We start from the raw sequence: 26,753 nt of genomic DNA, 5'->3' as shown, positions 1-26,753 counted from the left end.
ATCTTTGGTTATATTCCCTATGCCTTGTTTTTCATCCTCTTGCCTTATTTATTTTATAACTGTGGGTTTGTACCTCTTAATTTCTTTTATATATTTCAGCCATCCTTCTAATTCCTTCCCCTCTGGCAATGACCAATTTATCCTGTTTTATGATTCTGTTTCTGTTTTTTGTTTGTTTGTTTGTTTGTTTGTTTAGATTCCACATATAAGTAAAATCATATGGTATTTGTCTTTCTCTATCTGACTTATTTCACCTAGCATAAAACCCTCCAGTTCCATCCATGTCATTGCAAATGGCAAGATTTCATTCTTTTTTATTGCTGGGTGATATGCCATTGTATATGTGTATGTGTGTGTATCACATCTTCTTTATCCATTCATCTATGGATGGATACTTCGGTTGCTTCCATAACTTGGCTATTGTAAAAGAAAATGCCACAGGACACCTGGGTGGTTCAGTTGGTTAAGCATCTGTCTTCAGCTCAGGTCATGATCCCAGGGTCCTGAGATCGAGCCCTGCTTGGGGCTCCTTGCTCAGTGGGGAGTCAGCTTCTCCCTCTGTCCCCCTGCCCCCTACCCTTGCTCATATATGCATTGACACACACACACACACTCTTTTACTCTCAAATAAATAAATTTCAAAAATCTTCAAAAAAATGCTTCAGTAAACACAAGGGTGCATATATCTTTTTGAATTAGTGTTTCTGTTTTCTTTGGGTAAACACCCAATAGTGGAATTCCTGGATCACATTGTACTTTTAATTTTTGAGGAAACTCCATACTGTTTTCCACAGTGGTTATGCCAATTTACATTCCCACCAAAAAAGAGTGCCTGAGGGTTTCCTTCTCTCCTGGCAGAAAAATAAACACATAGATCAATTGAACATAGAGGCCCTAGAAATAAGCCCATGTGTATATGGTTAATTCATCTATGACAAAGGAGGCAAGAATACACAATAATGAAAAGACTGTTTCTTCAACAAATGGTTGGAAAAACTAGACAGCCACATAGAAACGAATGAAACTGGAGCACTTTCTTATACCATACACAAAAATAAACTCAGAATGGATTAAATACTTAAATATAAGACCTGAAACCATAAAATTCCTAGAAGAAAACATAGGTTGTAATCTCTTGGACATTGGCATTAGCAACATTTTTCTAGGTATGTCTCTTTAGGCAAGGGAAACAAGAGCAAAAATAAACTATTGGGACTACACCCAAATAAGGAGGTTTGCACAGCAAAGGAAACCATCGACAAAATGAAGAGTCAGCCTACTGAGTGGGAGAAGTTAGGGATTTACTTTTCTCTCACAAAGCATGAACTCTGGAGGTAGGTCTCCGATGGCTATTATAGTAGCTCTCAGCATTTTTGGTATCCCAGGCTCCTTTTATCCTTCTGCTCCTTCATCCTTTGCCCACAGTTTCTAGAGTGAGCTGCATGGTGGCAAGATGACCACTGTAGCTCCAGCTATCAAGTTAGCCTCCCAAATATTTAGAGGGTTAAGGCTAAGAGGAGTCAGGAAAGAGGGTACATGTCCCCCGAGTCGGTCTTCCTTGGAAAAAAAAATCTGGCCTAACCATTTTTGATTTTAACTGGAGCATTTAGCCCATTTACGTTTAATGAAATTACTAACATATTGGGGTTTATATCTGCCATGTCACTATCTTTTTATTTGTTTCACTTGTTTTATGTTCCCTTTATCCTCCTTTCTTGCTTTATAAGTACTTTTTATTATCCTGTTCCATTTGGCTCATTAGTTATGTAATATTTTATTAATGTTTTCAGGGCTCACCCTAGAGATTACAATACACTCTATGACTTACTAAAGTTTAATATAAGTTTCTAGTATTGCCACTTCTGGACAATGCAAAGATTTCAGAACATGTTAACCTCATGACTGCCCTCCCATCCTTGTGTCATGAATTTTAATTCCGCGTATATATTTTTTACAGATTTTATTTATTTATTTGAAGCAGGGAGAGGGGGCAGACAGAATCTCATGCAGACTCTGCGCTGAGCACCAAGCCCAACCCCAGGCTCAATTTCACAACCCTGAGATCATAACCTGAGCTGAAACTCAGAGTCAGGCGACTGAGCCACCTGGGCGCCCCATCATTCCATATATTTACACCTCACAAGACATTATTAAGATTTTCTTATATATCGTCAATATTCATTTGGTTTTACCCATGTATTCACCCTTGTCATTACTCTCCATTCCTTTCTTCATCTCCACGCTCCCATGTGGGATCATTTTCCTCTCGCTCTGTAAGTGTTCCTTGAAAGAGGGCTTGCCGGTAGCACCGCTCCCCATTTTTATTGGTTGGGAATATCTTTATTTCATCCTTCCTCTGTGTCTGGAAGGCTGCCAAGGGAAGGCCACTGTAGAGCCAGGCTGCCCTTCTGGATAACATGGGCCAGGTGGAAAGCTCACACCCTGTTTCTTGGGTGTGAGAGACATCAAGTAAAGCCAGTGTTTGACAGAAGTCCGAGGCAATCATTCAATTTGGACTGGGGCCAGGGGATCAGATCTGGCTCTGGTCAGATTTGGGAAGGAGAGCTGCTCTTGGCAGCTCCTGGGACAAATCAGCATTGTCCATCGGGCAGCCCTGGCATCAGGGCCTCAGTGTCCAGCCTCCCTGTGAGCAGGTGGTGTGGGGAGGAGAATTGCTGTGTCTACCCAAACCTTCACTTTCCCACACATCAGAAGAACTTTATCAGGCCTACTTTCTTTCTTTCTTCTTCTCCTTCTCCTCCTCATCCTCCTCTTTCTTCTTCTTCTTCTTTTAGATTTTATTTATTGGACACAGAGAGAGCAAGAGAGAGCCCAAGCAGGAGGAGCCGCAAGCAGAGGGTGGGGGAGAAGCAGACTTCCTGCAAAAGAGGGAGCCTGATGCGGAGCTCAATCCCAGGAACCTGGGATCATGACCTGAGCTGGGGCAGACGCTTAACCGACTGAGCCACCCAGGTGGCCCGCCTCCTTTCTTCATAGGGCAACTCAAAAAACATTTTGTAAACTGTTCTCCCCATGAATTCCTCAGATCAGGCTAAGACCTGTGCAGAAGCAAGTGAGGGGTCTTCTATGCCCCCAGCTCCAGCCAACGCTCGGCAGCCAGAGTGGCTCTGGCTAGAATTCGTAGATCCTGAGAGGGTCAGGCCCAAAGCGAACTGGAGGTCCCAAGGATCCCAGAGTGAATTGGGTGGTTCATGTCTTCTCCAGACGGGTATTCCTCTGGGCTGGGGTCTCAGCAGCCCAGCCCCCACATCCTCTCTCCACATCAGGCAGGAAAGCCAGTAGGCAGAGAGGCATCTGATGGGCTCCTTCCTCCCCTCAAAATCACAAAGCCCCACCTGCGGAGCTGAGTAACTGTCTCTACCAAGGACACAGGAAACAAACAAAATAGAAACGCAGTTACCTCTGTCTGGACTCTGAGCTCTCTCTGGAGCCGGAAGAAAGCTGGAATGCATTTCTGGTGGTCTGCCTATGTTTAGTTATTTTTCTACAGGCTAAAAAGAGAAGCTGAAAGTCTTTCCTTTGCAAAGGTTATTTTGCTGAGCAAAATGAAAACTCATTCTAGACTGTTCCTCTGTCTGGAACACTTTTCCCCCGGATGCCCAGGGGTCATGCTCTCCCTGCAGGGTTCTACTCAAATTGCAGCACCTCGGGCCTCTCCTAATGTCCCATTTAAAAAGCTACAACCACCATCCTTGCTGACCCCCACCCCCTGCCCACCTCACCAGCCACCAAAACCCTGGCAATTTCTCATTCCCCTCCACTGCTTGATTCTTTTCTGTGTTTATTTATCATCTGCCTCCCCTTCTAGACTGTCAGCTACACGAGGGCAAGTTTTGTCCTGTGCTATGTCCCCGGGGCCAACAAGAGTGCTTAGCACATTGTTAGTGTGTGAATTCTGTATTGCCTCATGACAAGTCACTCTGAAATGTAGAGGCCTGAGACAACAACACTTATTATCTTACAGCGACTGTGGGTCAGGAGCACGGATGCAGGGGGCTAGGTCTCCCACTCAGCCTCTCTGGCCAGGGCTGCTGTGGTTGAATTCTCCTCTGAAGGCTCAAATGGAGAGGACTGGCTTCCTGCTCCCAGGGTTGTTGGCAGAATTTGCTGACCGAGGACCTCAGATCCCTGCCAGGCTGTTGGCCAGGAGCTACCCTCCATTTCCCGGCACTCGGGCTTCTCTTCAGAGCATCTCACAATGTGGCAGCTGACGTCATTGGAGTAAGGAAACAAGAAGGACCTCGGAGAGAATGTGGGCAAGATGGAAGCTGCTACCTTCGGTAAACTAATGTTGAATTTGATTTCCCATCACTTTGTATCCTAGTCATTAAAGGCAAGTTATTAGACCCAGGGCACACCCAAAGGGAGGGGATTCCACAAGAATACAAGTACCAGGAAATGCGATCACGGGGAGCCATTTTAGAAACTGCCAACCACATTGGACTTTCAATTAGTGTTTGTTGAATGGATGGATGAGTGAATTTGGATACATATGGAGGGAGAATAGAGAAAGGTAGGGGCATACTGCTGCTAAGAAATTGTTTTCTTAGCACGTGGGAAAAGCCAGGAGACATGGACCTCCAAGGGCCTGCCTCTTCCCACTTGTCACATGCTTCACTTTCAAGATCGGTTAACTTCGACTCGGATTCTGTCCTCCTTCACCCACAGACGTACGTTCGCATAAGACATATAGACAGGAGGACAGTTCATTCTTCAGAGAGGCGAAGACACTGGCAAGCTTACTATTGGGCTCAGAGGTTTGTGAGTTGCTTTCAGAGGAAAGGCTGGGGAATTTGTTAATTTGGGGAAAAGTACATTTTTTCCCACTTGCACAACTCAAGTAAGGCTGAACACTCCCCTCTGGAATTTTCCAAACCATTTCTATTTCTCAGATGGAGAGGAGGAAATCTGCACAAAGCAAAGTCTTATTTTTGAGGGAGACATGGATTATAACTGTGGCGTACCTTCTGTGTGCTCAAGCACGAACTTGTACCTCAGGCATACAGAAGAAATAAAGACGCAGGAGGAACACCTAAGTTGGCGGCAGGGACCAGGCTAGCATTAGGGGGACAACAGAGAGGCACGGGGACAACACTGTCTCAATGTATTGCGCTGCTGGAGATCAAGAAGAGGGGATTTATAGCGCTGACATGGCAGGGAGAGGTTCTGGAAATAGGTGGGTTAGAGTTTTTCCTTTGAGTATGAAAAGTGTTTGAATTGGAGGGCATTCTAGGCAAGGAGCAGCATAGGAGAAAGGCCTAGAAATGGGAGTTGGTGCAGTATGAACTTGGGCAGGCAAATTGGCCTGAATAAATGGAAGGTATGTACGTGGTCGCAACTCAAAATCATGAGATTCTGAGGGGGCAGGACCTTCCTAAGTTTAGAAGGTAGGATTAGTGAAACTAGTCTTGGAAGGGAAATGAAAAAAATACTGAATTTTGGAGGGCTAACTACCTTTCAAAATTTAGTGTTTTCTTCATTTCCCTTCTAAGACCAGCCTAGCTACTTCCAAGACTAGCCTAGCTACTGGGCCCAGGGCTGAATAGCCCCCAGGAACAACCTGCGATGGGGCAGTGGGTGGGTGGGCGGGTAGAGGGCACCATGATTTCTTCCTGTCAGAAGCTGCTGAGGAACACAACTGGGTCTTGGTAAAAGCTGCCAGGGGAACAAGAAAATTCACATGGTCTCTTCGTGGTCTGCTCTGAGGGAAAAACTCACCACAGAGAGAAAAGACAGGGTCCCACTAGAGCTTCCTGTGACTGCCCTGCTTTCCTCTCCTGGTTGTACCCGCAACCCTCCCTTGCTCCTCACCTCGTGTCTCTGCTTTATCTTGTGGCACTGAATTCGCGGCTCCCTGACACTTTGTGTGTTTACGTCTGTCTTGTATATTGTCTGTGTTTCCTACTGTGATATAAGGGCTGGGACTTGCAGACGAGTTCCTAGCATAGGAAAACACTCAGTATCGGTTGAATGGAACAGGGCTTGTTACAAGGTGATTAATGGTACTAAGAAGGAGCTGGAGCTGCTTAGGAAGATGGGGTCCTCAATTTGCTGCCGCGCCACGGCCTTGGCCACCACAGCTGTCTATGTGTGTGCAACTTTACCTGCAGAGAGGAGCTGGCCCTGGCTGAGAACAGCCTCCACCTCCATCTGGACCACAGGGAAAGCCACACACAGCCTCCCTGGGGTCCTGCAGGCGCCAATGTTTTGACTCACCTGAATGGCTCAACTTCCTGTCTCTGAGTTCAGGGCTTCTTTTTTTCTTTTCTTTTCTTTCTTTCTTTCAAGATTTTATTTATTTATTTGACACAGAGAGACAGCGAAAGAGGGAACGCAAGCAGAGGGAGTGGGAGAAGGAGAAGCTGGCTCTCCTCTGAGCAGGTAGCCCGAGGTGGGGGTTGATCCCAGAACCCTGGGATCATGACCTGAGCCAAAGGCAGACACTTAAATGACTGAGCCAGTCAAGAGCCCTTGAGTTTGGGGCTCCTGTACCAGCCTGCCTCTACCTCCCTGGATGCCTGTGGGAATTCCGTCTCCTCGGCCCCCTCCCTGGCTTCCATGCTGGCCTGCCTCTGCGTGAGATCCTGGCTGGAGAGGGTAGGCAGAACTGGGTCTTCCTTTCTCCTCACCCTCTCCCAGCCCAATGAGCGGTAAAAAGGGCTGTTGGTGGTGTTTCAAGAGGCTCCATGACCCCATAAAATATGCTTCAATTTTTCTCAGAAAATGAGCCATTTTTTCCTTCTTGTGTTTTCATTTGGTGCCCAGAAGTCCCTGGATTTCCTGGAATTTATCTGAAGAATTCTAGCTATTCCAGCCGTAGTTTTCACACACATACAGCTCCTGCCAGCAGACTTCGGCCATCTGGGGGCAGCCTGTGGTGGTGGAGTGAGCTCTGCTCTTGAGCTCCAGCGATCTGGCAAGGGCTTTTCTGCTGAGCCCCTTACAAGCTTTTGGATATTTTAAAAAAACAGTCTTATCAAGGTACCATTGGCATGTAGTACACTACACTGAACCATGTGTCAAGTGTTGGCTTAATACATACACCCATGAGATTGACACCACAATCAAGGTAATGAAGATACCCATCACCCCTGAAGTTTCCTGTACCCCTTGGTTGCCCCTCCTCTCTCCAGGTAACCACTGATCTGCTTTCTGTTCCTATATATGTTTGCCTTTTCTGAACTTCCACAGAAATAGAATCATCCAATTGGTGCTCCTTTTATCTGGCTCTTCTCACTCAGCATAGTTCCCTTGGGATTCATCCATACCGTTGTCCGTCTCAGTATTTTGCTTTCTTTGATTCTAGGTAGGATTCCACTGGATGGTTGTATCGTAATTTGTGGATCAATTCATCTTTTGAAGGACATTTGCTTTTTCTGCCCAGTTTTTGGCTATTCTACACAAAGCTGCTATGAATAATGAATAGCACGATGTCATGAAGATTTACGCATTTGTTTTCTAAGACTTGTATAGTATCAGCTCTTACATTAAGGATTGTGATCCATTTTGAGTTAATTTTTATTAGTGGTGTATGAAGTGACTCCAAGTTCCTTCCTCCCCAGTCCTTCTCCTCTTTCTTCATTGTCTTCATTTTGCATGTACATATCCAATTACTCCAGCACTATTTGTTGCCAATTCTGTCCTTTCTCCAACACATTACTTTTGTGCCTTTGTCAGAGACCAGTTGTTTTTATATGCGTGGGTTTCTTTCTGGATTCTCTATTCTAGTCTTTTGATTTCTTTGTTTATCTTTGCCCCTTCCTTCCTATCTTATGACAAGATAGACTTTTTTTTTGAAGTTTTTATTTTAATTCCAGTTAGTTAACATATAGTGTTATTTTAGTTTCAGGCGTATAATATAGTGATTCAACAATTCCATACATCAAACTGTGCTCATCACAAGTGCCCTCCTTAATCCCCATCACCTATTTAACTCATCTCCCTACCCATGTCTCCTCTGGTAACCATCAGTTTGTTCCCTATAATTAAGAGTCAGTGTCTTCATTTGTCTCTCTCTCCCTTTTTCCTTTTGCTGGTTTGTTTTATTTCTTAAATTCCGTGCATGAGGGGGACCTGGGTAACTCAGTCAGTTGAGCGTCCAACTCTTGATTTTGGCTCAGGTCATTATCTCAGGATCATGGGATTAAGTTCTGTGTCATGCTTGGCGTGGAGTCTGTTTGAGTTTCCCTCTCCTTCTTTCTCTGCTTCTCCCCCCACTCCCACCCTTCTTTCTCTCAAATAAATAAATGAAATCTTTAAAACAAATTTCACATATGTGGGAAATCATATAGTATCTTTCTCTGACTGATTTATTTCACTTTGTATTATGCAACAACCATGTTGTTGCAAATGGCAAGGTTACATTCTTTTTGATGGTTGAATAATATTCCATATATATGTGAGATATATACACACACAGGATATATATATCCTATGTATATAGATATCTATACACATGTATATCATATATATGTATATATAGGATATTCTTTATTCATTAGTCAATGAACACTTGACCTGTTTCCCTAATTTGGTTATTGTAAATAATGCTCCTATAAACAGAGATGTGCACTTATCCCTTTGAATTAGTGTTTTTGTATTTTTTGGTAAATACTCAGTGGTACAATAACTGGATCATAGGTTAGTTCTATTTTTAACTTTTTGAGGAACCTCCACACTGTTCTCCAAAGTGGTTGCACCACTTTGCTTATGCAAAGTTCCTTTTTTTCCACATCCTCGCCAACACTTGTTTCTGGGGCTGTTGGTTTTAGCCATTCGGACAGGTGTGATATCTCATTGTCGTTTTGATTTACATTTCCCTGATGATGAGTGATGTTGAGCATCTTTTCATGTTTTATTGGCTATCTGGGCGTCTTCTCTGGAGAAATGTCTGTCTGTTCATGTCTTCTGCCCATGTTTTCATTGGATTATTTGTTTTTTGGGTGGTGAGTTATATAAATTCTTTATATATTTTGGATACTAGCCCTTTATCAGATATGTCATTTGCAAATATCTTCTCCCATTCAATACATTGATTTTGTTTTGTTGATTGTTCCCTTAACTGTGCAGATGCTTTTTATTTAACACTAAGTTGTTTTTATTACTATAGCTTTATAATAACTACTAAAATCACATGTTAGCTCTCCACTTTTACCTTTTTCCTCAGAGTTGTTTTAAGTATCCTAAGTCATTTGTATCCCCATATGAATTTTTAGGAGAGCTTGCCAATTTATAATTTATATATTTATATATTTAAAATGTATATATTTAAATATATATTTTATATATTTATATATTTATATATAATTTATATATTTATACAATTTATATATTTAAAAATGTTTGTCAAGATTTTGATTGGGATTGCTTTGAATTTATAACTCTTGTATATTGTACTTAATCTTCCCTGGGCTTCAATCTCCTCTTCTTTAATGTGGAGATGATTCCTGCATTGCAAGGCAATTGGGAGGTCCATATGGGCTCATACTATAAAATTTCTGACAGTGCCTGGGGCATAATAGATACTGAAATTTGTTAGTTTTTCTTTTAATACCTTGTTCTATGACAAAACCTTGCATCTTTTATCCCTAACATTCCCTGTAGATTTCCCTCTGTTATTTTTGGAAATTTCACCATTAAATCCTGGTCAGGAATATATGTGATACCCCCTGCCTCCCTTTTTTGACCTTCTTTTTTTTTTTTTTTAACTTATTTATTTATTACAGAGACAGAGAGTGTGAGGAGCAGGGCCCAAGAGAGGAGAGTCTTAAGCACACTTAGCGCTAAGCACAGAGCCCATCACAGGGCTCTATCTCATGACTTTAGGATCGCAACCTGAGCCAAAACCAAGAGTTGGATGCCCAACTGATTGTGCCACTCAGGTGTCCTGGCCTTCTGTCTTTTAAGTGGCCTCAAAATCAATGTCTTCAAGGTCTGCTTACTCTCAATCCCCACAACAAAATCTCAACTCAAGTTCCAGTCATTACCTGCTGGATTTCCACAGTCATCCTACTGTCTTGACTCTTCCTCTCTAGGTTTGATTCTCTTTGAAGTTGTCTGACCTCCAGTTTATTGGTTAAAAATGCATTCAGTTGCAAGTCACAGTGAATTTGGCTAATGGTACCTTGAAGAAATAGGGGTTTATTTAGCTCACATAACACAAGCAGTGGAGGTAGGCAGTTGCTTGTGTTGGCTCAGGTTATTTACCAGAATACCAAAGGCCTTCTTTTTCTGATCTGCCATGCTTAGTCTTATTAGCTTTCACTCTTGGGCTCGTTTTCTCATAGCCACAAGATAGCTGCCATGGCTCCAGACAACACATCACTTTAAGGCAGAAAGAAGGATGTGGAATAGAAGCTTTCTCAGAATACTTGTTTCCCCACTAGACTTCTGCTTATTTCACATTGTCTAGAAGAGGCTTGCATGGCCAGCCCTAGCTGCAAGAGAGTCTGGGAATAGAATTTCTGTGAGCTGTCACCCAGGCTTAGACACATTCTCACCCCACACAAAGGAGCAAAGAAGACATAGAGAATGGGTATTAGGCAGGCAATGGATGGTGTCTTTTACACTTGGTTCTCTTACCTGAGAATGGAGAATGAGGTCATTGTGGGGTTAAATGAGGTGGTGCATAGAAGGTGCTTACCTCTGTGCCTGGCCCATGTTAAGTGCTGAATAAATGGTATATATTATTTTTTTTAAAGATTTTATTTATTTATTTGACAGAGAGAAATTACAAGTACACTGAGAGGCAGGCAGGCAGAGAGAGAGAGAGAAGGAAGCAGGCTCCCTGCCGAGCAGAGAGCCCGATGCGGGGCTCGATCCCAGGACCCTGAGATCATGACCTGAGCCGAAGGCAGCGGCTTAACCCACTGAGCCACCCAGGCGCCCCGGTATATATTATTTTTATTATAGTTAGTATCTTCCTTGACAGAGTCCAAAGATGGCCTTCATTGCTCAAAAAGCCCATTTGGTCCCCAGTGAAATTTACTCCTTTCTCTGGACATGATGTCTTGCCAATTCCTTTCCTGACCACAGAGCATGGCTGCAGAAAACATTCAGGGGCATTCAGTACATTCTAGACAGTGGCGTTGTGGCAGAGGATGAGGCAAACCCAGCTCCTGTCCTCATGGGCAGCAGGTCATAAACAGACAAATAAATAAACAGGAGTGATTACAATTAGTGATGAGTGGTGTGCAGGAAATAAACAGGGTGGAGAGCTGGAGGGTTGGGAGGGTGCTCTTAGATAGGGCACCCTAGGAAGGCTCCTCTGAAGACCCCATCTGAACTGAAGAATGACCAGGAGTCTCCAAGGGAAGAGTATTCCAGGCCAAGAAAACAAGCAAAGATCTAGAGGCGTGAAAGAGCTGGTGTACCTAAGGAGGTAGGAAGGGGGTTAGACTATCCTGAGCTCAGGGAGAGTGTTGGAAGAGAAGGTATGAGATGCTGTGGGTGAGCGTCAGCATAAGCAGGTTTTGTAACCATGGTAAGCAGTTGAGATTTTGTTTTAAGTGCAACGTGGAGGTGTTGAAAAATTTTTAGCTTGGGAGAGATGTGATCTGACCAAAGTTCTCAGATGATTCCTGTGGCTGTTCATTCATTCATTCAACCACTATTTGTTGAGTGCCAGGCAATGTGAAAGGCACCAGAAAAAGAAGTCATGAACAAAATAGAGAAAAAATCCTGCCCTGTAGGTAACCTACAGCCCAGTTTTCCAAGGATTTCCTGGGACACAGTAATTTCAGTGCTAGAATAGGGAACACACTGGCCAAACTGGGATGGTCACCTTCCATGGAGCATACATTGGCCCCCACTAGAGTTAGAAAATAAGCAAAACAAACAAGTAAATTGTTTAATTAATTCAATAATGGTAAGGAAGGGAATCTGAACGTTTGGGTGAAGGGTGAAGTTTTGGATAAGATGGCTAGTGGAAGTTTTTGTGGGGAGGTGAATCAAGGAGACTAACAGTGTTGAAGTTTGGGGGAGGAGTTTTCCATGTAGTGTGAACAGCAGATGCAAAGGTTCTGAGGCCAGTGTATGCCCAATGGTGTTTGTAGAGCAGTAAGGAGGGCAGTGTGGCTGGAGAAGAAAATGTGAAGACCAGAATACTAGAGAGGTGGAGGAGAGAGGGCAGATTATATGGGGCTTTGTAGAACATTATAAGAACTTTGCTTTTCTCTGAGATGGGAACCATTCGGGTAAGGAACAGAAGGTCTAGAGCTTCTGAGTATCACTTTGGTCGCTGTGTTAAGGAAAGACTGAAGGAGCAAAGGCAGAGCAGGGAGATACGATAGTCATTCAGGTGCTTTGGACCAGGGTGAGGCACACTGTGGAGACAGCCTCAGGTTGACGAATCAAGTATGGTGCTGGGGGTAAGGGAGAAAATGGGTGAGAGGTGATCCTTTGTGTCTTATTTGAGCAGGAGGGTAGAAGGAGGGACCACTGCTGGAGTCAGATTTGGGGTAGGGACAGGGAGCCAGGAGTTTCACTTAGAGAAGTGCATGATATCTGCAAGTAGAGATGGGGGTGGGAAGGTTGTTTGGAACTTAGGGGACAGCTGTGGCACTGGAATGTAAGTTAGAGAATCCTTAGCAAATGCATGGTATTAAGGCCATAGGGATGGGTATTATCTAGGCAGGGAATGTAGAGAGAAGGAATTGAAAGACTGCTCCTAATTCTTGGCTCTGTGGCAATACATACCTTTGCCACTGTTTCAAACTGGGTAGAGTGAACCTTATTCCCTTGACTTTGGATTAGCCATGTGACTTAGTTTGCCCAATAAGATGTTAGTAGATATTGTGCATGTAGAGTTTGGCTTCATGCCTCATACTTCTGTCATTGCTGTAAGAATACCTCCTAGGGAGTAGGGCCCCCTCAGTCTAGCCCCTGAGTAAGACACATGGAATGGAACCACTCCTACTACCCCACAAATTCACCACCTCAAGCAGAATTGCAGCTGGCCCACAAATACTAAGGAAGAATAAAATCCTTATTGTCATGTACAGTTGGTGGTTGTTTGTTATGTGGCATAACCTGACTGACACACATACCTCCCTTCAGCCTCTGGTTCCCATTTTTTCTTAACTCCACTTATCCTCTGCATTGTAACAGTTTAGAGTCTCCCAGTTGCCAAAGATTTCCTCTTCTTTAAAAAAAAAATTTTTTTTTTTATTTGACAGAGATAGATCGTGCACAAGCAGGAGGAACACCAGGCAGAGGGAGAAGCAGACTCCTTGGATGTGGAACTCAATCCCAAGACCCTGGGATCCTGACCTGAGCCAAAGGCAGATGCTTAACTGACTGAACCGCCCAGGTGTCCCCAAAGCTTTCCTCTTCTTATCCAAGACTTTCAAATCCTATTTCCTTGGATCTTGCTAGACCAGGGGAGGGGTGTGAGAAAAGTGCTTTGTTTCTAGTAGTGGTAACTCACAATGCTTCAGTAATCCTAGAACACATTTTACATGTTCCCATTGGTCCTTGTTGTACTGGGGAGGCAGTGGAGGGTCAGGGAGAAGGAGAGTCTTGTACCAGACCCCACAGCTGGAGGAAAGTCAGGAGCCCAGAGGCCCAGAGGGAAGTCTAGTTTTCTTGGGGACAAGCAGAAACAGAAAACCAAACACTGGCCTTATGGGTACAGGGTGGAAGGGAAACTTGTTTTTCACAGAATAACCATTTGTTCCTTTTGAATTCTGTACCACGTGCATTTATTACCTACACACACACACACACACACACACACACACACAGCCCAGGAATCATGTGTAATATTATTTAAAGAACCCATCTTTGAGTTGAAGGGGATTGGAAAAGGGATTCCTAGAAGTAGATTTTTTCTGTTTCTAGATCTGTCCAAGGGAGGAGGCCTGAAGTACATTATCCAAGCAAGACTTCTCCATGCCTAATTCTGATTTCTCCCTATCACGCCCTCGTTTGGATGGGGAACTATGAGTTGGAAACCCTGAAATTTCTAGAGGAGGAGAGCCTCTGCATGGGATCCTGCCCTGCCTTGTGTGGTAAGCATGCTTCCTGGGGTTCAGAAACCTCTGGGGTGCCAGTGCTTCCTTTTCCTGGCAGCAGGCTGGAAACACAGACAGCTATTTACATGTCAGCCGGGAGAAGCCCTACCTCTAACACCCTAGAGCTCTGACACCCCTCTTTGCATGGAAGCGCCTGCTAGAAATAGTAGTCCCAATTGCTTATGGTTGCTTTTTGTTGTAAATTCAGGGAGGTAAAATCCACATCAATCCACAGCCTCTCTGTCTGCCTGCCTTTGGATTCCCATCTATGAAAAGATGTGATGGGGGGGGGGGCAACGACGGTGGGGTGGGATTGGGGTGTGCTCCTCAGCCTGGGGCTGGAGAGGTATCTAGGAGGGAGGGAGGATTAGAATCATTGGGGGACAAAAGTCCTAGTCTGAAAAGAGAAGCTCACAATGACCACAGTGAGTATAGCTTTGTTCTGTTTTGGTATGTTTGTTTTCTTTTTGGTCGGGATACATCAAAGCATTTGAAACTTCCAGTGACATTAAAGGAAGATAGATGCGAGATATTAAACAAATGTGGGTGAAGAAAGGACTGCCAGGACAGCAGGCTGGCTAGTGGGACTTGAAAAGGTTGCATTTGCAGTTGCAGAAATGAGAAACTCTCCTTTCAGTCCAGCGTCCCAAGAGGCCTGGACAATCAGGGTAGACTTGGAGGATCAGACGTGCAGACAAAACCAGCATCTGCATTTGAAACGGGCTCCCAGGGGCTCTTCTGGGAAGCTAGAAACGGAATCAGCCAGCTGACAGGTTCCGCCAGTCCAGAGAACATCCCAGGAAGCTCAAGCAGGAGGCTCCGGCTCTGATCACGGCTCCTGGGTGTCCGGGTCCAGGAGGGGCCCCCAAAGAAACCCTGCGCCAAAAGCTGGAGCTGGAGGGTGGGAGAGTGGGCGGAGGTCATGTGTTGCCCACCGCCCCCCATCCCCAACCCGGCTGGGTTATTTTGCTCAAAGTCACCCCCAAACGCGAATGGGAATAAACTCTCCTTGTTTGCCTCTCGCCCGGCCTAAGCCCCGGGTCCCCTTGGGTGTCGTCCAGGACGCCGGCACGGCTGCTTACAATGGCGCTCAGACGACAGATGGCGGGCGGGGAGGGGAGGGGCGCGGGCAGGTGCGCGGGGGAGACGCGCCGCCGCAGCGCGAGACGCCGTCTGTCGGCTCAATGGCTTGCGGCCCGCCGGCTGCAGTGGCGGCCGCCGGGCCCTGCGAACAATGACCGAATTCTCCGAACCCCTCACACCCCCCGCGGGGCTGGGCCACGCGCCAGCCGGGCGGGCGAACCCTTGTGCGGCGCGGGCGGGGCTCGCCCATGCCCGTGCGCCGGAGCCTCCGGGCTGGGCCAGGGTGCCCAGCCGGAGCCGCGAGTGCGCTCGGGCACGCACACACGCACGCACACTCACGTGCTTCCGCTCACGCGGGGCTCGGGGCCAGGGAGGCCTTGAAACGGTCACAGGTGTGGCGAGCCCCGCGCCGAAGGCGCAGGGGCTTTCTCTGCTGGCACAGAGGTGTTTGCTGTGGAGCGACAGGCCCCATTATCACAAGCCAAGGGGCTAAGGGGGTCTCAGCCAGGGCAGCGACACAGAAAGCCCTGGGTCAGAGCTGGGAGGGCTGCAGCCTGGCCCTGGCTCTGCCACTTGCTGGGGCCAAGTCGATGCGCCCGCCGCAGAGCGCCTTTTCCAGAAAGCTCATTTCGCCCCGGAAGCCCGCAGGCTTTCGCAACCGCTATTGCAGGCCAGGTCCCCTCCCTGGGCTTCGTGCCCCTTAAACAAGGCGAACCGGAATAGGGCAAGGCAGGCGACAGGACCGCAGCCCTTTCTGCCCATCCCCTCCGGCCTCAAGTTTTCCTGAAGTCAGGGAGGCACTCTGGTGAGCTTAGGGGAGTGTTCAGCCCTTAGGGCAGTCGAACAAATTGGGCAAATGGAGGCAGGACCCAGCACACCGTGTGGCAGGCCCCCTTTTGTTGTTGAGGAGCTAATGGCAGCGGGCGGGGGCGGGGAGGGGGGGGATCTGTGACTGAATGTTTAAGGCGCGCGCGCGCGCGCGCGCGCGTGTGTGTGTGTGTGTGTGTGTGTGTGTGTGTGTGTGTGTGGCTTTGAGGTGGGTCTGTGTGCCCTCAGGGGTTCTAAGAGGTGCTGCAGTGACCCTCCCTCCCCCACTTCCCCACACTGCCTGGAGGAGTAACAGTGAACACTGTACAACCAAGGCAACACAGTAGGCTGAGTTTGAAAGAAATTCTTCCCTGCGGTAAATGGAGACGATGCCCTGTGAGAGAATGTCCCTTAGGATGGCCACAACTCTGATCCTGCCTTTCCCTAATAGGGCCCAGGTTCTGCGTGCTTGCTGCTCTCAACTGGGTTGTATATAAAACATTATAATCCCTGCCTGCTTGCTTTCTTTAATTATCAATCTTCATTCTGAGATCTGTCTATGTATGTTATATGTATGATACATATGTATCATGCATTAATGTTGTACTTATAAAAATATGTATGTGTATGTGTGTGTGTGTGTGTGTGGTGTGTATTTGTAGATATGGCCCACCTGACCACGCAGAAGTCATTTTACTAGTCAATCTTGATTGTGAAATACCCCTTTTTCCTTTAAAGGGGTACATAATGCTGTTGGCAGAGCACTTGATAATTCTGCTATACAGAGTAATAACACACCAGAGTTGGAAGGGAAATTCAACATTTTTCTGGTGCGATGTTTCTCAGGCTCACCACCTTTGTGACTTTGTGGCATATCATGTACCACCTATATTTACTTAATATGTTTTTGTAAATCCTCTTGTTTTTTTACCTTAAATTTATTTTTAAGGGAGGGGCACCTGGGTAGTGCAGTCGGGTTGGGCTGCAGACTTTTGGTTCCAGCTCAGGTCATGATTTCAGAATCTTGACATAGAGCAGTGTAGGCCTCTGTGCTCAGCAAAGAGTCTTCTGGAGGATTCTCTCTCTCCGTCTCCCTCTCCCCCGTCCTCATCTCCCCAACCCCCACCTCTAAAATAAATCTGTTAAAACTTTTTATTTTTAAGGGATATTTTGGAGGTGATTCTGAGGGCGTGGTGACATGACTGTGGTCTCCTTTTCATCCACTTCATAGTTAATTTCTCTCTCTTTTTCTCTCTCTCCCTTTCCCTTTAATAAACAGTTGTAGGGACCAATGGAAAGAATGAGTGATAGTTGTTCAACTCCATCAGTTCGTACATGAAACACAGTTCAAGAAGAAATGGAGCCTGAGGAACTTGCCCCCTGATCTGTGGCCCCTTAGAAAGGTTCACACTGGGCCAGATAGAGACACCTGGTCCCCTGTGCCTTGTCTCAGCAACTAAGAAGTTATTAAACCAGAAGGGGTTAAGTTCCCTTGTTCCTGAGGTTGGAGACTCCTTGGAACGCAGTTCAGGGAAGGATTTTCTAGATGCTTCTGCAGGAGATGGGTAGCATGTCCACATCTAAGCTGCCTCATTGAGAATAGTGTCCTTTCCTCCTTTTTCCACCGACAGAATGCCCATCCCTTAGGTTGCTCCAGCACTTGGACCTGAGCCTCAGTGAGCTGGCAGATGAAGGACAAACAGAGCGTACATCCAATGAGCTAGAACTGCTGAGAGAGACAGATGGTAACACGAATTAAAAAAAAAAAAAAAGCCCTACAGATATTTAAATACAGTAAAAAGAGTCTGTCGAGCTAAAAATGTGATTTCCCAACGAAATAGTTCAATTGATGAGTTGAAGGAGAAAATGATCACCACTGAGATTCAGATAAGCAGCCTGGAAAATCAAGGTCAGCAAGTAGCTTCAAGTACAGAGCACAATTATAGAGATGGAAATTGGGAAAAATTGGTCTAGGAGGGCAGATCTGATGACCTAACATATGAATAACAGGACTTCCAGAAGGAGAAAAAGGGATAGATGAAAGAAATAATGTCATAGAAAAAGATTGCCCTGAGCAGAAGGAAGATTTGAATCTGCAAGACTGAAAGGATTTTCTGAATTTCAGGCTGAACAGACAAGAAAGTACCTGCCTCTTTCTGAACCATAAGGATAAAAGAGGAAAATGTTATAAGGTTATAAGACAATTACCTCAACTTATCTGAAAAGAAAAAAGAACAGGGTTGGCATTACACTTCCCATCTAGTACTAGAAGCTACAAGCTGATGAAATAGACTCCATAGGACTGTTCCTGTTGAAGTGATTCACCTGGTGAGGACAAAGAAATATATTTAAGGTTATCCCCACCTGCTGAAAATATTCTAGAGAGGATGTTCCCCAAACGTAAATCACTCAGGAAAGAATGGAATGGAAAAGTAGATAGAACTTCCAAATTAACAAAGGGAAAAATGGAAACCAGCAAAAATAAGAAAAGACAAAGGAGAGAAGAAAATAATTTTCTCATTATTCTAGGACTCTATATTTGCAAATGCACCTACTTCCTCAATGTTTTTTTTTGTAACCTTAAATCAATACCGCTAAATGCCATACGTATAGGGCATACAAGGTGTACATTTTAGAAGACAGTTTGGCAGTTTCTTACAAACTAAACACACTCTTACCATATGATTTTAATTGAAAATTATCCTCAGTATTTATCCAAACAAGCTGAAAATTTGTGTCTACATAAAAGCTGAATGTGGATATTTGTAGTAGTTTTATTTGTAATTACCAAAACTTAGAAGCACCCACAATGTCCCTTAGTAGGTGAATGGATAAAATAAACTGAAGTACATGAAGACAATAAATACTAATCCGTGCTAAAAGGAATCATCAAGCCATGAGAAGATATGGAGGAACCTTAAAGTATATTAAGTGAAAGAAGTCAATGGGAAAAGGCTACATACTGTATGATTCCAACTATATGACATTCTGGAAAAGGAAAACTATGGAAATAGTAAAAGATCAGTAGATTCTAAGGGTTGGGAGTTGGGAGGGAGGGGTGAATAGGTGGAGCACAGAGTATTTTCAGGGCAGTGGAACTACGCTGTATGATCCTGTAATGGTGGATACATGTTATTACGTGTTTGTCCAAACCCACAGAATGTACAGCACCACGACTGAACCCCATTGTGAACTATGGACCTTGGGTGACAATGATGTGTCAATTTACACACATCTCTGGTAGCAAACATGGCGCCCTCATGCTGGATGTTGATAATGGGGGAGGCTGTGTGTGTGTAGGGACACAAGGGGTATATAAAAACTCTTTCTGGAGTGCCTGTGTGGCTTAATCAGTTGAGTGTCTGACTCTTGGTTTCAGCTCAGGTTCTGATCTCATGGGTCATGGGATTGAGCCCTGCGTGGGCTCCGTGCTCACTGGGGAGTCTGCTTGAGATTCTCTCCCTCTACCTTTCCCCACACTCATGCTCTCTTGTCTCTCTCTCTCTAAAGTAAAGAAAATCTTTAAAAAAAACAACAACAAAACCTCTTTGAATATTTTTCCTTGGTCTTTTCTAATATTTGGAGAGGTTAATGCTGACAGGTTTACTCAAAGCACCTCCCTACCTCAAGCCCTACTTCCCCCACCCATGTTAAAACGGGAAGCCCTTTTTCCACAAGAAAATAAAAACTAAAAGGAAGCTATAGTCACCATAAATAAAAAAATAGATATAGTTAAAATAAGTAGAAGATAGCAAAAAAATATATAATAAAATCAAAATTAAGTTCTTAAATTCCAGCTTCTATCGCCAGCAGAGGGCTTGGACCTGAGACCTGTTCGCTCAGTCTGTGGTAAAGGAAGATCAAAGTCATTAGAGAAGCATTAAACACCCCCTGGCACCAAATGGAGACCTTCTCTTCCACAGGATTAATGAACCAAAAGGTCACTGTAAAAGAAAGCACTTCTCAGGAAGTGCCTGCTTTCATCTCCTTTGATGCTCTGCTCTTGTGTCACCTAAAATCCCTGGTGATGGAACTCCAGCCCTTGAGAAATGCGGATTTCATCTAAACCTTGTTTCTCCTATTGGAAAGCCAGTCCCTGGAAAAATGGGTGCCTCGTGCAAGGTCATACTGCCGGGCGATAGTGTGTCTTTACTGTCATACTGGACTGGCTTTACCCGAAGAAGCAGGATTCTCTCTAGACGCCTTGAAGAAAATCAAAATCAGGAGATGACGTTCAGTTCTATTCTTTGCTGGTCGTAGAAAATAACTCCTTGCTCTTTTCCTTTCAGTTACTTAGAAAAATAATTTCATGTACATGAAATTCAAAATAGATGTTCAAGGGGTAGCATGGAATATATAAAGGTCCTAGGAGGAGAAAAATCCTCAGCCAAGAAGCCATTTCAAATGCTTTGTCTTGTTTCTCAGGGCAGGGAACGTATTTAAGAATAGAACTCACGGAAGCAAGGTTTTCAAATGGAAGAGAGCGGTGGCTGGTAATTATAATGTGATGGGTCATTATGGTTTTCCAGGAAGTGCCTAAATTACAGGACAGGTGTCATTTCCCTATTGCTTCCTCCTGAGAAAAGTAATGCAAGCCCCCAAATCGGTGTCTGGCTGGTAGGCATTTGGAAACTGTACCCACCTTGTCCAAGGCAAGGCGGTTTTGTTTCAGGGACTCGTGGCTGCCCCCTCCTTCCTTTGGCCCGTGTCACCTGGCGTGAGGGGCAGTGGTCAGTGCCTTGTCTGCCTCCTCGACCGCTCTCTACAGTGAAGGCGGCACTGTTCGCTAGGCTCTTCCCTGCCTCCTCTGTGGCTCCAAGAGAGATGAAATGGCGAGAAAGTCAACATGGATGAGGTCATGGAGAACGGGCAGCCGTGAAACGGGCAGATTCTGTTTCCCCTCTCCTCTGTACAAAGGCAACCTTTCATTCCCCTGGAAAAATCCACCATGGGCCCTCGTGAAGAAATGGTCTTCCCCAGGACTCCTGTTTACTTTAGCTCTCGCCTGGGAGGCCAGGACTGGCTGACACAAATGCCACCCTTTTTTAAGGCATACTGACCTCAAATTGGCAGAGAGGAGAATTGAGAGTTTTTGTGAGGGGAGCCCACAGGGAAGGTCCGTGGAATTTTCCTGCAGCATCTTGACTGCAACAACAGCAGCTGTTGCACACAGTTGTCTTGATGAAGGGACATTTTGACTCAGTCTAAAACCCAGCCATTAAACTTTAGGCTTAAAAAAAAAAATGGCCAAGTCCCCAGACATTCCTATCCTATTTCTGAGCCTCCTTGGCTGGGGTGAGGATGGGGAATGGAGTAGGCGTGATAAGATTCTGTTTTGCCAATTGATGATTTTATAAAGTGTCAAGAATTTGGTGTCAGAGTGACCACCTTAAAATAGCCAGCTTCTCATCTAGCCCCACTCTTGCCCCCCAGTGTGGCAGCCCTCTTGTCACATTACCTTCTATGTTGGTGCTTGGCCCAGCATGACCTCCTTGGGGCAGGCACCCCTTCTTCTGAGTCTCCAACAGTAACAGCTGCTCGGTGTGCGCTCACTTGACTAATAGAAGAAAATGTGCTTACGTTCAGCTGGGACTTTCCCACATTGCTGAAAAGCAAAGATAATGAACAAAGAAAAGATCTCTAGACCAGCGGTTTGGTTTCTTCAAACTCGTTGACCGCAATCTATAATGAAAAAAGGCATTTTAGGGGTGCGTGTGTGGCTGAGTGGATTAAGCCTCTGCCTTCAGCTCAGGTCATGATCTCAGGGTCCTGGGATCAAGGCCCGCAATAGGCTCTCTGCTCAGCGGGGAGCCTGCTTTCCCCCTACCCCACCACCTGCTGCTCTGCCTACTTGTGATCTCTCTCTCTGTCAAATAAATAAATAAAATCTTAAAAAAAAAGGCATTTTATATCACAACCCAGTCTAAGATATACTTAGACACACACACACACACACACACACACACACACACTTGATACCCCCTAGGTGCTCTTGCCTCGGCGCTCACCCTTGCCCCCAGTGTGGCCCCAGCCCTCAGTCCCGGGTTTTCTTTGAAACTCTTCAGTGAGGTGTAACTGACATATAAACTAGACATATTTAACATATACAACTCAGTGAGGCCAGGGGTAAGTTTACACCTGTGAAACCATCACCACCAAGACCATAGACGTGTCCATCACCTTCTAAAGTTTCCTCTTGCCCCTTTATTATTACTACTACTGTTGTTGTTATGCGTGTGGTCGGAACACTTAATGTAATAAGATCTGTCTCTTAAAAATTTTAAGCAATACAATATCGTTAGCTATAGGTACTTTGCTGTACAGTACATCTCCAAAACTTACTTATCTTGCACACCTGACCCTTTGTACCCTTTGACCATCTCCTCTCCATTTCCTCTGGCCCACCCCCCAGTCCCTGGCAACCACCATTTTATTTTCTGCTTCCATGAGTTTAACTATTTTAGATTCTACATAGAAGTGAGATCATGCAGGATTTGTCCGCCTGTGTTTGGCTTATCTCAGTTATAATAACCTCTAAATTCATTGTATTAGTCAAGGTTCTTCAGAAAAGCAGAACCAACATGATATATATACATATCTCCCCACTATATCCATATATATATCTATATATCTCTCTATATCTATATATATATCTCCTAACATGATATACATATATGTGTGTGTGTGTATATATATATACACCCAGGGGTCCATTGGAATCTTCATTTTACAGACAAGAAGGTTGAGGCTCAGGGCTTCGGGCCTCCCCCAGATCTCATATATATATCTACATATATATATGAGAGATAAGAGGACATTTATTATAGGAACTGACTCATATTGTTAGGGAGGCTGAGAAGTCCCAGAGTCTGCCATCTGCAAGGCAGAAACTGGGAAAGCTGGTGGCATAATTCGGTTCAAGTCCAAAGGGCTGGGAACCAGGGGAACACTGGTGTAAGTTCAGAGAACCAGGAGCTCCCATGTCTGAGGGCAGGAGAAGGGGGATGTCGCAGCTCGAGAAGAGAGCATATTGGCCATTCTTTCACCTTTTTTGTTCCAACTGGGTGCTCGATGGATTGAATGATGCCTGCCTGCATGGGTGAGGGCTGATCTCTTTACCCAGCCTACTGAAGCAAACGCTAATCTCTTCCGGAAGGACTCTTGGGCACATCCAGAAATAATATTTTACCAGCCATCTTGGCATCCCTTAACCCAGTCACGTGGACACAAAATAACCATCACATCCATACATGTTGTCCCAAATGGCAGGATTTCCTTCCTTTTTTTTCCTTTTAAGGCCAAGTAATATTCCATTGTATATATATGTCGCATTTTCTTTATCTACTCATCAGTTAGGTGTTACTTAGGTTGTTTCCATCGCTTAACTATTATGAATCTCAACCCCTTATTTAGCCCACAATGCCCCATGTGACAAAGGTCCTGATGAGCTGGACCTTGGACCAGAATACCCCTGCCACTACATGTGGGCAATCGGGGAAGATAGAATTTGGTGCCCATATCCTCTGGGTAAGGTCCAACTGTTGTGAAGGAGACACTGTTTTAGTACGTAAGTAGAAGAGATTTGAGTCATCATCTACTTGAAAACTTCCTTTTTAAAAAAAAAAAAAATTATTTATTTATTTAGAGTGTGAGTAGGGGAAGGGGCAGAGGGAGAGAGAGAGAGAGAGAGGATCTCAGACAGACTCCTTGCTGAGCACAGAGCCTGACTCGGGGCTCGATCTCATGACCCTGAGATCATGACCTGAGCTGAAACCAAGAGTTGGATGCTTAACCAACTGAGCCACCCAGGGGTCCATTGGAATCTTCATTTTACAGACAAGAAGGTTGAGGCTGAGGGCTTCGGGCCTCCCCCAGATCTTTACATTCCAGCAGCGTGTGCTTGCCCAACACTGCAGAACTTCTCCCAGCCCCATCTGAGCTGGCCAGGCTGCTAGCATGGGGCCCTGTCTGGGGCACTCATAGCACCCGTGGGCAAAGCTGTTAGCTTCCATGACCTCAGCATGCTGAGCCATAAAAATGGGGGTAGTAATCCCCGTCAGAAATAGTTGTTACCCTGATAATTCTACTCATTGATTCATTGAACAAGCACTTATTAAGTTATGAATTACTATATGCCAAGCTCTGTTCTAGATGCTAGGAAAACAGGCAATGAATAAATAAGAAATCCAGATTCTGTCGTCATGGGACTTATGTTCTACTGGGGGAGACAGTTAATACGTAAATCAGTAGGTACATATACAAACTAATATTCAGAATGGATAGGGCAATAAAAGGTAAGGGTTGGGGAGAGACTGACTGAAGGAAAGCATTTGTTAAATTACACATCACCAAAAAACTGCCTGGGACTTAGATGTTGCTCATCAAATGCTGATTGCCTTCTCTTCTTGTCTACATTTCTCACTTCCACCTTCTCAGGCGACTCCATGCTCCCTGTTCTTCTCAGGTTGCCCATAAGCCCTCTTTGGAGGTTCCTTGCCGTGTCCTTCAGCCGTCTGCCCAACCATGCTGTGTCGTTTTCATATCTTGCCTCTTGCAGACCCTGTGTCACTTAACAGTAGTAGGGGATTGAGAGCAGTAATAAGTCTGGCAGAGAGAAGGCAAGGAAAGAGATGCAAGCGATACAGCCATGAGGCGCTCCCCTGGGCGTCGGGGCACTTGCTTCCTTGCTGGAGCCTTGGCTTTGCCGGATGGGGAGCTCCTCCTGGACAGAGTTTTCTATTTAGAATAGAAAAGATTTTCTGAAAGTATCACACTGATTATCAAGGATCAAGTCTCTTTCCCAAATTTATTTGAATAATGAAACTTAACAAATTTAATTTCTCTTATCCACCAACGAGCATAAAAAGCAGTTCCAAAACATAGAGCAAATACAAGGAAAAGAATATTTTATTAAAAAATAACAATGAGAGGGGCGCCTGGGTGGCTCAGTGGATTAAGCCGCTGCCTTCGGCTCAGGTCATGATCTCAGTGTCCTGGGATCGAGCCCCGCATCGGGCTCTTTGCTCAGCGGGAGCCTGCTTCTCTCTCTCTCTGCCTGACTCTCCCCCTACTTGTGATTTCTCTCTCTGTCAAATAAATAAATAAAATCTTAAAAAAAAAAAATAACAATGAGAAAATAAATAACAATGAGGGACACTTGGGTGGCTCAGTTGGTTGAGTGTCTGCCTTCAACTCAGGTTATGATCCCAGGGTCCTGGGATCGAGCCCTGCATCAGGGTCCCTGCTTTTCTGGGGAGGCTGTTTCTCCCTCTCCCTCTCTGCCGCTCCCCATGCTTGTGCTCTCTCTCTATCAAATAAATAAATAAAATATTTTAAAAAATTACAAGGAGAGAAAATAATGTTTTTTTTTTTCCATTTGTAAATATGTACTCTGTTTCATTGTACTCTGTCACTTAATTATGAATAGCTCCAGGTGTGAGTTGCTTTTCTAGTCTGTGGCATGGAATCGCCTGAGAAGGTGGAAGTGAGAAATGTAGACAAGAAGAGAAGGCAATCAGCATTTGATGAGCAACATCTAAGTCCCAGGCAGTTTTTTGGTGATGTGTAATTTAACAAATGCTTTCCTTCAGTCAGTCTCTCCCCAACCCTTACCTTTTATTGCCCTATCCATTCTGAATATTAGTTTGTATATGTACCTACTGATTTACGTATTAACTGTCTCCCCCAGTAGAACGTAAGTCCCATGAGTTCAAGGTTGGGAATGTCTTTGATGAGTTCTGCTTTGGGTTTCAGAGGGACAGACAGCTTACCTTTTCTGGAGGAGGAGAGTCTAAACCAGCCTCTCTTCTGTGGCAAAGTTTCCTTTTTTTTTCCCTTCTAGAACTCGGATCTCAAGCCCCCTCTTTGGGGTGGGCACCTCGGATCCATCTCTGAGCCAGACTGGGAGCTGGTCCTGGAGGTCACATAGAGTTGGGAGACAGGGAGTTCTCAGGGAGATCTTGCAGCCAGAAGCTCTATTGTCAGGTCCAGCTCAGCCTTTTCCCACTACTATGACCCAGACCTCAGTTTCTGCATTTGTAAATGGAGGGGGCTGGCACAGATCAGCATTTCCCCCAAATGTTATCCATATACAGCAGTCCCATGAGATGCTCTGGGAGCAATGGTAAGCAGAGTAAGCTTGCCAGCTGCTGACACCTCTAGGAGCAATCTGGGAAGGCCTGTGGGGGGACAGGTGCGGGGGGACAGGTGACCGGCGCTGCATCACTTCTGGCCTGGGCCACCTGCCCTGGCTGGGACATGGGGCCCTTCACTGCTGGGTTCCCTCAGGCAGCTTTCTGGGAAGAGCCAGCTGTGGTCTTCTAGAGGTCTGTCACATCAGAGAGGCCTGGCTGTGAGCCCCATCCCACGGCTGTGAGGGTCTGAGCACCCTCTCTGACCTACGGCCTGTGGTCGCATCCTGCCCCCATTGAGAGGCTCTAGCTGACTTCTCTGTGGGCTGGTGGTTAAGTGGGCAGACACATCTGGGTGTAGAGCCACTGCCAGTCCGGCCGCGGCCGTGAGCAAGCGGGCGTTCCGTTGCCTGCTGTCTCACACAGGGTGCCTCATCCTGGCCTTTCTCACATCCTCTCCCAGTTTTTCCAGAACTCCCTGGGGGTAAGTGAGACTCACTATGAAGCTCAGACACTACTATGGAGGGGTGGGTCTGCCTCTCCCCGTGGGGCCCCCTGTCAGGGTCACTGGCAAGGACATCTCCTGGCTTCCAGAACTGGAAGAGGGGCAGGACTGTCGGAACAGTTAGAATTCATCTTTGGTTCCCTTCCTTCTCCTTCTGGTTCCCCTTGAATCTATGGTTTTCTCCTTCCAGAAAGA

At 45.4% G+C, this 26,753-nt stretch overlaps 1 long non-coding RNA gene across 2 annotated transcripts; it reads right to left on the bottom strand.

Moving 5' to 3' along the window:
• Positions 1-17,061: 17,061 nt before the first annotated feature.
• On the bottom strand, positions 17,062-21,470 carry LOC309872210. 2 transcript variants are annotated; one of them, XR_014315735.1, is made up of 3 exons: positions 21,382-21,470; positions 20,566-20,730; positions 17,062-17,652 (listed from the first exon to the last, which is right to left on the bottom strand). It is a non-coding gene; the product is annotated as an uncharacterized lncRNA (long non-coding RNA). The 2 variants fall into 2 exon arrangements; XR_014315736.1 differs by lacking the exon at positions 20,566-20,730.
• Positions 21,471-26,753: the final 5,283 nt, after the last annotated feature.

The sequence above is a fragment of the Mustela nivalis genome, assembly GCF_964662115.1.
Source record: "Mustela nivalis genome assembly, chromosome: 1".
Lineage (NCBI taxonomy): Eukaryota > Metazoa > Chordata > Mammalia > Carnivora > Mustelidae > Mustela > Mustela nivalis.
The sequence above is the reverse complement of the archived record's forward strand: the minus strand, read 5'-3'. Positions and strand labels throughout refer to the sequence as shown.